The following is a 12719-nucleotide window of genomic DNA, read 5'->3' as shown; positions in this document are numbered from 1 at the left end:
TCGTGTGCAGGCGCTTCGCGTGCTCCGTCTGGTCCGCGCGGCCATGCGCAGATAGCCCCGTGGGCAGCGGGGAGGCCAGGGCGGGCTTCCTGCCCGGACGGGCTTCCTGCCCGGACGCGGCTCCAGTGTGGAGCTCACAGCCCCATGGCTGCTGCACGTGGGGAGAGACTGCGGGGAGCTCGGGGTCTGGTAAGGACCCCAGACCTGCTGCAGGGACTCTGGGACACAGGGCCCACGCTGACACTGCTGGGGGGGCGAGAGGGGGGGTGTGAAGGCGGAGTGAGACCGTCCCCCCAGGAGCAGCCCGAGGGTGCCAGCTGCTGGCTGTGGGCCAGGCTGGCGCGGCGGGCTTCTCGGAAGAGGTGGGCACAGCATCGTGACAGAACGGAGCACGATGCCGGGCTCTGGGTCTGACTCACGCAGCCCAGAAAGGAACGATTCAGCTGTCAGACTGAGGGTGGCTCTTAAGACGGGGTGCTCTCCTCAAAGAAGGTGGAAATTGTTCTGCTCAAGACAGCTCCCCGACGGAGGCAGCAACGTGCACTTCAAACCCTGGAACCCACGTTCGCGGGGGCGGGGCCACCTGCCAGCCCACGTTCACACCCTGATTGCGATGGTTGGCGTTCACGTGGTGGCTCCCGGCTCACAAAAGGCAGATGGAGAAGCGGGGTCTGACTCCTGTCTGCCTCCATTCACGTCAAGTTCACGTGCAGGCAGAACTCACCCTGGGAGATGCAGGTCGGCGTGTGGCTCCCTTTGTGGAGCCTCCGGGGGTGTGGACGTGGTCTGTACCTCTGTCTGGGCAGTGGTCGCACAGGTGTGGACATACAGCCATCAGGCTGCGCTCTTAGGATCCCTCTCTGTAGGTTATCCTCAGTAAACAGACAGCAGACAGCCTCGGGTCTGGGGTGACTGGGCCCCTCAGCTGCCCTCACCCGCCCTCACCTGCCTCCATCGCTGCCCATCTACCGCCTGTGCTGGCTTCAGTCCTTGTTCAGCCAGCAAATGCTTGCTGGGAATGTGTGTGCTCACGACGCTAAGTTCTGAGGACGCAAGGACTCCTTCATTCATTCGGCTGTTATTTTGGTGCCCGGCCTTGTGGGAATCTGCTCAAGCTGCTAAGTGAACACCTTCCTGTTTCCATGAGTTCCGAGGCTCAGAGACGTACAGGGGGCCAGGTCCTCCCACTGTCCTGCCTGAAGGCACAGCCTTTCCTGGGACGGGACCCCCACAAGGCCTGGGGACCTCCTCCCTCTCGGCCGGGCCACTGTGCCTCTGAGAGGCTGTTTCGTCTCTGCCTGGGGGGCTCTGCCCGAGGGGCTCGTGCCACCAGCCCTTGTCCTGCCCATCTGCCCCCGACACGCCACCAGTATGTTTTCAAGTTTCTATTCAAATCCAGCAAATGTTCATTGAGAATTTAAAAACCAGCCCCCCAGACTGAGTCATGGGCACACAGAGATTCGTTTATTTATTCATTCAACAAACATTTATCGAGTGCCTGCCACTAACCTGTCAGCCTTCGAGGTGGTAGGAAAACTTTCTTTCACAGCAGTGAATAAATAAAACAGACAACAACTCATGCAGTGTTCATATTGTCACAGGGGAGACACACAGTCATCAAGAAAAACCCGGAGCGTCAGGGTGAAGGCTGTGATGACAGTGGCTTCGGGGAGGCCTGGAAGAACCCAGAAGGCCAGTCTTGTGGAAGCCTTGGAGAGACCATGTCAGGCAGAGGAAATGGCAGGTGTCACAGCCCCTCAAGAGTCTGTCTGGGGCCTGACTGGCTGATTGGGGAGCGGAAGATGAGGGTCAGAGAGGGGACTGTGGCTACCAGTGAGGACTTGGCCCTCTGCTCTGCGGGAGGAGCCCTAGGTTCCAAAAGGGTCCCTCTGGCTACCCCAGTGAAGAGTGTGGAGCCTGCCCTCGGGCGGCTCCTAAGTGAGTGGGGCTCTTCTGGGATCCTTCAGCTCAGTTCAGTCACTCAGTCGTGTCCAACTCTTTGCAACCTCATGGACCGCAGCACGCCAGGCCTCCCTGTCCATCACCAACTCCCGGAGCTTACTCAAACTCATGTCCATCGAGTCGGTGATGCCATCCGTCCATCTCATCCTCTGTCGTCCCCTTCTCCTCCCACCTTCAATCTTTCCCAGCATCAGGGTCTTTTCCAGTGTAGTCAGTTCTTCACATCAGATGACCAAAGTACTGGAGTTTAGCTTCAGCATCAGTTCCTCCAATGAATATTCAGGTCTGATTTCCCTTAGGATTGACTGGTTGGATCTCCCTGCTGTCCAAGAGACAGCATCAATTCTTTGGCGCTCAGCTTTCTTTATAGTCCAACTCTCACATCCATACATGACTACTGGAAAAACCACAGCTTTGACTAGACAGACCTTTGTTGGCAAAGGAATGTCTCTGCTTTTTAATATGCTGTCTAGGTTAGCCATAACCTTCCTTCCAAGGAGCAAGCGTCTTTTAATTTCATGGCTGCTGTCACCATCTGCAGTGATTTTGGAGCCCCCCAAAAATAAAGTCTGACACTGTTTCCACATCTATTTGCCATGAAGTGATGGGACCAGATGCCATGATCTTAGTTTTCTGAATGTTGAGCTTTAAGCCAACTTTTTCACTCTCCTCTTTCACCTTCATCAAGAGGCTCTTTAGTTCTTCTTCACTTTCTGCCATAAGGGTGGTGTCATCCGCATATCTGAGGTTATTGATATTTCTCCCGGCAATCTTGATTCCAGCTTGTGCTTCATCCAGCCCAGAGTTTCTCATGATGTACTCTGCATATAAGTTAAATAAGCAGGGTGACAATATACAGCCTTGACGTACTCCTTTTCCTATTTGGAACCAGTCTGTTGTTCCATGTCCAGTTCTAACTGTTGCTTCCTGACCTGCTTACAGATTTTTCAGGAGTCAGGCCAGGTGGTCTGATATTCCCATCTCTTTACAAATATTCCACAGTTTGTTGTGATCCATACAGTCAAAGGCTTTGGCATAGTCAATAAAGCAGAAGTAGATGTTTTTCTGGAACTCTCTTGCCTTTTCAATGTTCCAGTGGATGTTGACAATTTGATCTCTGGTTCCTCTGCCTTTTCTAAATCCAGCTTGAACATCTGGAAGTTCATGGTTCATGTACTGTTGAAGCCTGCCTTGGAGAATTTTGAGCATTACTTTGCTAGCTTGTGAGATGAGTGCAATTGTGTGGTAGTTTGAGCATTCTTTGGCATTGCCTTTCTTGGGATTGGAGTGAAAACACATTTTCCAGTCCTGTGACCACTGCTGCATTTTCCAAATTTGCTGGCATATCGAGTGCAGCACTTTCACAACATCATCTTTTAGGATTTGAAATAGCTCAACTAGAATTCCATCACCTCCACTAGCTTTGTTCGTACTGATGCTTCCTAAGGCCCACTTGACTTCGCATTCCAGGATGTCTGGCTCTAGGTGAGTGATCACACTATTGTGATTATCCGGGTCATGAAGATATTTTTTGTATAGTTCTTCTGTGTATTCTTGCCACCTCTTCTTAATATCTTCTGCTTCTGTTAGGTCCCTACCATTTCTGTCCTTTACTGTGCCCATCTTTGGGCACAATATTCCCTTGGTATCCCTGCTTTTCTCGAAGAGATCTCTAGTCTTTCCCATTCTATTATTTTCCTCTATTTCTTTGCATTGATCACTGAGGAAGGCTTTCTTATCTCTCCTTGCTATTCTTTGAAACTCTTCATTCAAATGGGTATATTTTTCCTTTCTCCTTTGCCTTTCACTTCTCTTCTTTTCACAGCTATTTTTAAGGCCTCCTCAGACAACCATTTTGCCTTTTTGCATTTCTTTTTCTTGAGGATGATCTTGATCACTGCCTCCTGTACAATGTCATGAACCTCCATCTGTAGTTCTTCAGGCACTCTGTCTATCAGATCTAATCCTTTGAATCTATTTGTCACTTCCTCTGTATAATCGTAAGGGATTTGATTTAGGTCATACCTGAATGGTCTAGCGGTTTTCCCTACTTTCTTCAATTTAAATTTGAATTTGGCAATAAGAAGTTCATGATCTGAGCCACAGTCAGCTCCTGGTCTTGTTTTTGCTGACTGTATAGAGCTTCTCCATCTTTGGCTGCAAAGAATATAATCAATCTGATTTCAGTATTCACTGTCTGGTGATGTCCTTGTGTAGAGTCTTCTCTTGTGTTGTTGGAAGAGGGTGTTTGCTATGACTAGTGTGTTCTCTTAGCAAAACTCTATTAGCCTTTGCCCTGCTTCATTCTGTACTCCAAGGCCAAATTTGGCTGTTGCTCCAGTTATTTCTTGACTTCCTACTTTTGCATTCTAGTCCCCTATAATGAAAAAGACATCTTTTGGGGTGTTAGTTCTATAAGGTCTTGTAGGTCTTCATAGAACTGTTCAACTTCAGCTTCTTCAGCGTTGCTGGTCGGGGCATAGACTTGGATTGCTGTGATATTGAATGGTTTTCCTTGGAAATGAACTGAGATCATTCTGTTATGTTTGAGATTGCATCTAAGTACTGCATTTCAGACTCTTTTGTTGACCATGATGGCTACTCCATTTCTTCTGAAGGATTCTTGCCCACAGTAGTAGATATACTGGAGTCCTTAGTTAAGAGAAACTTGTCATGGTGCTCTTGCTTCCAGAGAGAAGTCAGGGAAGGCTTCCCGGAGGTGGTGACATTTGCTCTGCATCTTGCAGAACATGCAGGTGTCTCCAGGCAGGGGGTTGAACACTCAGAGTCACACGTCTTCATTCATTCACACGTTCATTCACTCATCTATTCATTTCGTATTCATTCAGAGGACATTGTATTAAGCACCAGGGTTAAAAAATAGAATCCAGCCCTGATCCTTGAGGAAGTCAGTGTCCAGTAAGGAGAGGGGAGACAGAAGGAAGCCAGATCCATGACACCTCCCTGAGGAAACGCAACAGGATCTGCAGCCATCAGGAGCCGGGAGCGGGGTGGGGGCCTCCCAGGCACAGGAGTCTTTCTAGACGACAGGTCAGCTGAGCCACCATTGAACGGTGAGCATGAGTCTTTTAAGAAACAGGAGAGAGAAGAGTTCTGGGCAGACAGGGGCCCGGGCACAGGGGTCCCGAGTGGGCACTGCGGGGGCGCGGGACACGTCGAGTTCTGGAATGCCGAGACATCCGGGTCTGCTGACGTGGGAGGAGGCCTGGGAGCCAGGCGGGAGGCTGGGGGCCGGCAGCTAGGGTCCTTCACACACGCAGGTCAGGGGCTGCACTCAGTCCTCGGCCGGAGTTCCTAGTGCGGGGTTTCACTGGGGGGAGTCCAGATTCTGCGACTCTACAGCTGAGGACAGGGTGGAGGGGGCCGGGCTGGGGGCAGCCAGACCTGTTAATACACACGGGAAGAGTCCAGACCAGGAGAGCTGGGCCCTGAAGAGGATGGGGTGGAGGAGAGGATGCAGGTGAGGCCCATCCTGGAGCTGGACGGATGTGGGGGGAGCCCCTCACGGGGTGACAGGTGGACGGTGTGTCACTAAGCGAGAGGGACACCTGGGGCCTGTGAGCTGGACCTTAAGGAACGAGCAGCCTCTTGTGCAAAACACCGGCGCGTTCGCAGAGACAGGAAGCGGATCAGTGGTTTCCAGGGGCTGGGAGCAGAGGAGTGGATGCGAGGTTTCTCTTCGGAGTGATGGATGTGTTCTGGAATTAGGAGCCAGGGGCTTGGAGAGAGTAGGTACGTGCTTGCAGACAGAGCTGAAGTAGGTAAGATAAGATTTGCCCTAAAGCTTGTGTTGTTTCCACGTGGAGTTCACACGGAGCTTTCTTTCGGACAAGTTATTTAAGATCTCTGAGCCTCATTTGCCTCATCTACAAAATGGACTCAATAATCAACCCCATCTCTACCCATGTGAGAATTCACGGAGACGACATGTACAAGGTCGCTGGTACATTCTAAGTGCTTAATCGTCGTCTTTCCTCTGCCGGTCATGGTCCAGGACAACAGAAAAGACTGTGTGTCTTTAGAGGAAATATAGCAGAGGGAGTCGATGTCAGGTGACGGAAGAGCCAAGGTGCCAACGAGGACCTTTGGGACCCCGGGGTGAGTCACTGCAGAGAGGCCCAGCCGTCCATGCGGTGAGAGAAAGCCAGAGGGCGTGGAGTTACCAGAGGCCAGGGAGGAGCAGACTGGCAATGCCCGAGTGCACGTGCCTCGTGGACATGGGGCACTTCCAGCTGCGCACGGTAGGGCCGCAGAGCCACAGGCCCGACTGGACACAGCCTGACCATGTGAGTCCCCACGTCCCAGCATCTGGAGCCATGGGTCAGCGTGTGTATGGCGTCTGCCTGCAGCCCGTCCTGGGCCCTCGTGGCAATGGAAGTGCCACCCTGGGGCACGGGCCCAGGGCTGAGCTGCCGTCACGGGCCTGCGACTCAGCCAGGCTGGTCATCTGAGCAGCTGGACGGGTGCAACATGCTCCTGTGAACTGCCCTCTGAGCGAGAGGACATGAAGCCGCGGAAAGGGAAGGAGGTGGCGGGAGCCTGCAGCTTGGCTTCCCTTTGAAGTGAGGAGGCAGTCTTTCTGTTTCCCTCGGAAGCCCAGCTCCCCCAGCAGAGATTCTGCCGCAGCCGCCTGTTGACTTCAAGGGGCCCCTTGCCTCCCATCGCTGCTGCGACTGGCTCTTCCTCCTGCTGCAGGCAGCACAGGACCACTCACAGCCTCCATGCTCTTCAGGTCCCCAGGGATGGGGACCTCACGGGGGTCTTCAGCTCTCAGGACAGAACGTTCTAGAAAGTCCTGGGTGAAGGCTTCCCATTTCTGGTTCTGTCTCCTGGAAGGCACTGCCAGGGCAGGAGATGAGAAGAGAAGAGGATGATGTTGAGGGGTTTTTTTTACTCCCAACACCTTTCAGCCCTGGGTGTGAGGTGAGCTAAATTTGTGTCCCCCAAAAATAGATGGAAGCGTCCTAACCCTGGTACCTGTATGTGAGTCCTTACTTAGAAATAGGGTTCTTTCAGATGTCATCAAGTTAAGATGAGGTCATAACTGGGATGGGCTTTAAGGTAACAGACTGGATTCTTAGAGGACAAGAAGAGACACGCAGGGTGAAGACTGCGTGGACGGAGGCTGAGGTGGGAGTGACACGGCTGACAGCCTGGCAGAGAAGATGGCTGGCAAACACCAGAAGCTACAGAAAGTCATGGGACAGCTTCTTCTCTGATCCTTCAGAGGGCAGGGCCCTGCCGACACTTTGATTTTGGACTTCTAGCCTGCTGTTCAGTCACTCAGTCGTGTCCAACTCTTTTTGACCCCATGGAGTGCAGCACACCAGGCCTCCCTGTCCCTCACCATCTCCCGGAGCTTGCTCAAACTCATGTCCACTGAGTCGGTGATGCCAACCAGCCATCTCATCCTCTGTCGCCCCCTTCTCCTCCCGCCTTTCAGTCCTGGGAGGGCAGGAGAACACATGTCTGTTGTTTTAATCCCAGCCTGTGTGCTTTGTTACGCAGCCCTTGGAAACCAACACAGGGAAGTAAATGCAGCCCTGCAGATGGCAGACGGCTGTGATAAGCCCCCTATGTACAAATGGGCTCCATTCCAAGAGCACGTTTGTAAGTCCAATTTGTTCGTTAGTCCAACAAAGTTAGCCTAGGTACCCAACTCACACAGTCGGCTATATAGTACTGTACTGTAATAGACTTATAATACTTCTCTACTACTTAAATAATACACATGTAAAAACAAATACAAAAAATAAAAGCATCTTTAATCTTATACAGCACCTTGAGAAGTATAGTAGTGCAGTACAACAGCAGGCATACAGGGGCTGGCGTGCCCATCTGCATCTTTCAAAGTTCATGACTTGAAGGTTAGTTTGTAGGGGACATTCGGTACCAAATTAACCAGCCTCCTGAAATGTTGCCCAAGTTACTCACCAAGAGTGGTTCAGTTCAGTTCAGTTCAGTTGCTCAGTTGTGTCCGACTCTTTGCGACCCCATGAATTGCAGCACACCAGGCCTCCCTGTCCATCACCAGCTCCCGGAGTTTACCCAAACTCATGTCCATCGAGTTGGTGATGCCATCCAGCCATCTCATCCTCTGTCGTCCCCTTCTCCTCCTGCCCCCAATCCTTCCCAGCATCAGGGTCTTTTCCAGTGAGTCAACTCTTTACATGAGGTGGCCAAAGTTTTGGAGTTTCAGCTTCAACATCAGTCCTTCCAGTGAACACCCAGGACTGATCTCCTTTAGGATGGACTGGTTGGATCTTCTTGCAGTCCAAGGGACTCTCAAGAGTCTTCTCCAATACCACAGTTCGAAAGCACCAATTCTTCGGTGCTCAGCTTTCTTCACCGTCCAACTCTCACATCCATACAGGACCACTGGAAAAACCATAGCCTTGACTAGATGGACCTTTGTTGGCAAAGGAATGTCTCTGCTTTTTAATATGCTGTCTAGGTTGGTTATAACTTTTCTTCCAAGGAGCAAGCGTCTTTTAATTTCATGGCTGCAATCACCATCTGCAGTGATTTTGGAGCCCAAAAAAGTAAAGTCTGACACTGTTTCCCACTGTTTCCCCATCTATTTGCCATGAAGTGATGGGACTAGATGCCATGATCTTAGTTTTCTGAATGTTGAGCTTTAAGCCAACTTTTTCACTCTCCTTTGTCACTTTCATCAAGAGGCTCTTTAGTTCTTCTTCACTTTCTTCCATAAGGGTGGTGTCATCTGCATATCTGAGGTCATTGATATTTCTCCTGGCAATCTTGATTCCAGCTTGTGCTTCATCCAGCCCAGTGTTTCTCAGGATATACTCTGCATACAAGTTAAATAAGCCGGGTAACAATATACAGCCTTGACATACTCCTTTTCCTATTTGGAACCAGTCTGTTGTTCCAAGCCCAGTTCTAACTGTTGCTTCCTGACCTGCATACAGGTTTCTCAAGAGGCAGGTCAGGTGGTCTGGTATTCCCATATGTTTCAGAATGTTCCACAGTTTACGGTGATCCTCATAGTGGTAACCTCGAATAAAAGACATGATTTGTTAGCAACTGTGTGTTGAGAGCTCACCACGTGGGCTATGGGGTCTCACTGACCCTCCCACCAGCCCTGCGAAGATGGTACCAGCATGAACCCCATTTTCAACTGAGGAAACTGTCTCAGGAAATGAAATAATTTCCCCAAGGCGACTGGACTACTGAAGGATGAGACATATATTTGTTTTCTATGCGCGGGCATGCGTGTCTAAGTCACTCCAGTCGTGTCCAACTCTTTGTGACCCCAAGGACTACAGCCCACCAGGCTCCCCTGTCCATGGGATTCTCCAAGCAAGAACACTGGAGTGGGTTGCTATGCCCTCCTCCAGGAGATCTTCCCGACCCAGGGATCAAACCCGCATCTCTTCTGTCTTCGGCATATGCAGGCAGGTTCTACCATTGGCGCCACCTGGGAAGCCCTCGTTTCCTCTGCTTCTTAACAAATTAGCACGAGTTCAGCGACTTGAAACAGATGGACCATCTCACGGCGCCCCTGGGCTGGGAGCCTGGCCCGCTCAGCTGGCTCCTCCACTCGGGTCTCGAAAGGTTGTGAGCGAGGTCTCTGCGGGCTGCATGCCTCCCTGGGGTGGGGTCCTCTCCCAGCTCACTGGTTGTTGGCAGACTATTGGCAGAATGCCTGTCTCGCGGCTGTGTGACCGAGGCCGTTCTCTTGCGAGCCCTCATCCAGGGACAGCCGCCGTTCCTCGCCACATGGCCCCATGGCAGCTCACAGGAGGCGGTCTGCTTTCTTCCAGGCCAGCAGGGGTGTCTCTCTGACTTCTCCCCCTCCAGCCTGCCCTGCTGCAGCCTTATATAACGCAACCCAGCCAGCCTGTTCTCAGGGGCCGCCCACACTCCAGGGTAGCACACCCAGGGCGGGACTCTGCTACCAAGGTCAGCTGAACCTGACTTGGAGACCAAAGTGAACTTGAGTCTGGGCTCTGTCCCTGACGCGGGGGCGACCTTGGGAAACTTCCTCCTGCACCCCTTATATCTGACCCCCCTCATTTATGACAGCAGGATGGTAATGCTGGACCCCAGAGGTGCTCTGAGGGTTAGATCTGTGGCACCGTCAAGCACAGGCAGTTGCTAGGAGCTTGGTGAATGGCAGCTTCCGCCCCCCTCTTCGCCACGGTGTCTCCTTCACACAGGAAAACACGCGGTGGGGGTGGGCAGAGCACGTGGGAGGCTCCTGGCCCTGGAGCAGGAAGGCCCGGGTGTCTCTTGGGTCCGCTGCCCCTTCCCCGCTCCCAGGCCCTAAGACTCCCTCAAGTTTCGAGTTTCGTGTGGAAAGAAGCTGAAGTGAGACCCCAAACGAAGCCGCCACCTTGGGAAAGCCTTCCTTCTGGCACAATGTGAGGCCAGATCCCACGGGGAGGGGCGTTGGCGGGAGCTGGGGGGACGGGGCGAGCAGTGGGGGGGGCAGGAGGCAGTGGGGGAGGGGACGGGGTGGGGCGGGGGCGGGGCGGGCAGTGGCGGGGCGTTTGAGGGGGCGGGCAGTGGGCGGGGCAGGAGGCAGTGGGGGAGGGGTGGGCGGGGGCGGGCAGTGGGCGGGGCGTTTGAGGGGCGGGCAGTGGGCGGGGCAGGAGGCTGTGGGCGGGACCGGCAGGCAGTGGGCGGGGCCGACTGTGGCAGGCGCCTCTCCTCCTGTGTGGTCACTCGTTGTGCCTTCGGCCCCACCCACACGTTCTCTGTCCTGACCCTCAGGAGAGTCCCATAGGGACCAGGAATTTCCCGCCTGGACGGAGCACGGACCCCCCCACCCCATGCAGCCCCTGGGCGTTAGCCCCACAGAGGAACTGACAGCTCCCGCCCTCATGTTCGGTGATGATTCCCCGGCAAGGCGTCCTGCCATCCGAGGGCCAGAACCGCATCCGTTCGAGGCCCCATCTGGCCTGAGGTGGACGCGAGAGGGTCGGGGGTCAGAGGCGCCGAGAAGGCGAGGTGCCGTCTGCCCTGCGTCTCCAGCCTCGCCTCCCTGGGTGAGGGTCCTCGGGGGTGCGGGGGAGGACCTGCCGCCTGCCCACCCAGCTCCGTCCCTCCTCCGGACTCGTCCCGCCTCCAGACTCACCTGGAGGCGGCCTCCCCTCGACGCCTCAGCCCCCATTCATCCGTTTGCCCAGGCATTCGACCCAGACTGACCCCCCAGGCACAAGGTCTGTCTCTAAAAAGAATGTCCTCCAGCTGCACGAGGGGACCCAGCCCTGCCCACCACACGTGCACCTTCTCAGGAGCCGCCCTGCCGTGGGTGGGCAGGGAGGGTCAGACAGGAACAGCCTGTCTGCACCCCTTGGGGCGTCCCAAGGCCCCCGGAGCCTGACTTGGAGACCACCGGTCTGGCGGAGCTTCTGCAAGGCTGACAGCTGGGAGGGCTGCAGTGTTTGCACTGCCTTCTCCGGACGAGATTAGCACAAGGTGGGCTCTTCCTGACGCTGAAGAAGCCCGAGGTTCGGGTGCTCCCTTGCACGGGCCCTATGGAGGCCTGGTGCTCCCTTGCACGGGCCCTATGGAGGCCTGGTGCTCCCTTGCACGGGCCCTATGGAGGCCTGGATTCTAGCTGTGTGTTTGTGTTCTTCTTCTTTATGAGGGCCCGTCCAATTGCCCGAGAAAACCTGAATCTGTCCCAGGTGGGCCGCAGATAGAAACGTGACCCAAGCACATGTCCTCTGGAAGGTGGGGTCCCTGTTGGCGGTGGTGCCAGGGGGCCCCTGTGGGGGTGCCCGCTCTCCCCGGGAAGGTCTCCCCAAATCAAGCTACATGGGGGAAGGGGACGGGGCCTCTGGCCCTGTAACCTCACTCCCCCCAGACCCCAGACCACAAGCAGGTGTCTCCTAACGTGGATTGTGTGTCCTCCCTCTCTGTTCTCTGGCTGACCTTTCCAACGGCAGCTCTGTCCCCATCAGCAGACAGACAGCCCTCTGAACCTGTCTGCCCCCGCCATCCCCAGGGAAGCCCCCGAGGGGACGCCCACCACCATGAGCATCAGCCCCGCGTGTCTGCAGCTGGCCGGGGGTCGCCGGCCAGGGCTCGCCGTGGTCCGGAGAGCTCTCGCGCTGGCCTCACAGCCCGGAGGCTGCCTGGCCTGGCTCGTGGGGGCCGCACAGCACGTTTCGGGCTCGACATTTGCTGAGCGGTTTCCATCATTTATTAATGAGCATTGGCAGCAGCCCTGTGAATTAGGGCTCAGCGGGAGAGGCTCTGCGAGGTTGGGCAGGCCTGGCCCTTGGCTTCCGGGGCTCAGTATCTGCTCTGTGCTGCTCCTGCCGGCTCCTGCTGCTCCTGCCAAGCGCCTCTGCACCCAGAGCGAAGTGCATGCATTTGGGGGCAGAAGGCAGCTTCTCACACTCACCCCCGGGGCTGGGCTGGGCAGGGCTAGGCGGGGCAGGGGCAGCTGTCCATCCCTCTCCCTATCGCCACCCACACACAGACAGCTGGGCATGTCCTGTAATGCAAGTACAGAAGCCTTTCGAGGTCAGGGCTAGCATGACAAAGTGCCTCCCTTCTCAGAGCAGGCGCTCGTGGAGAAGGCATGCCAGGCCCTTGCCAAGGTCCTCGCCGCTTGCCCTCGTCCTCACCCTCTGAGGGGGCTGGGGTTACCCTGGTTGTTGGGAGCGGAAAACAAGGCATGGAGGGGAAAGCACCTCGCTGAGTACGAAGAGTAACAGGCTCAGCCGACTGCCGAGAAGGCGACCTGGGTGGCTGGG

The 12719-nt window shown here is 54.7% G+C and overlaps 1 protein-coding gene across 1 annotated transcript in view; it reads left to right on the top strand.

Annotated features, from left to right (window-relative positions):
- Positions 1 to 12719, top strand: part of CACNG4 (calcium voltage-gated channel auxiliary subunit gamma 4) — a 54072-nt gene that overhangs the window by 14066 nt on the left and 27287 nt on the right. The window lies entirely within an intron of this gene.

The sequence above is a fragment of the Giraffa tippelskirchi genome, chromosome 3 (assembly GCF_054371585.1).
Source record: "Giraffa tippelskirchi isolate mGirTip1 chromosome 3, T2T-mGirTip1v1.2.pri, whole genome shotgun sequence".
NCBI lineage: Eukaryota > Metazoa > Chordata > Mammalia > Artiodactyla > Giraffidae > Giraffa > Giraffa tippelskirchi.
Note: the sequence above shows the minus strand (reverse complement) of the source record. Positions and strands in the feature narration are given on the sequence as shown.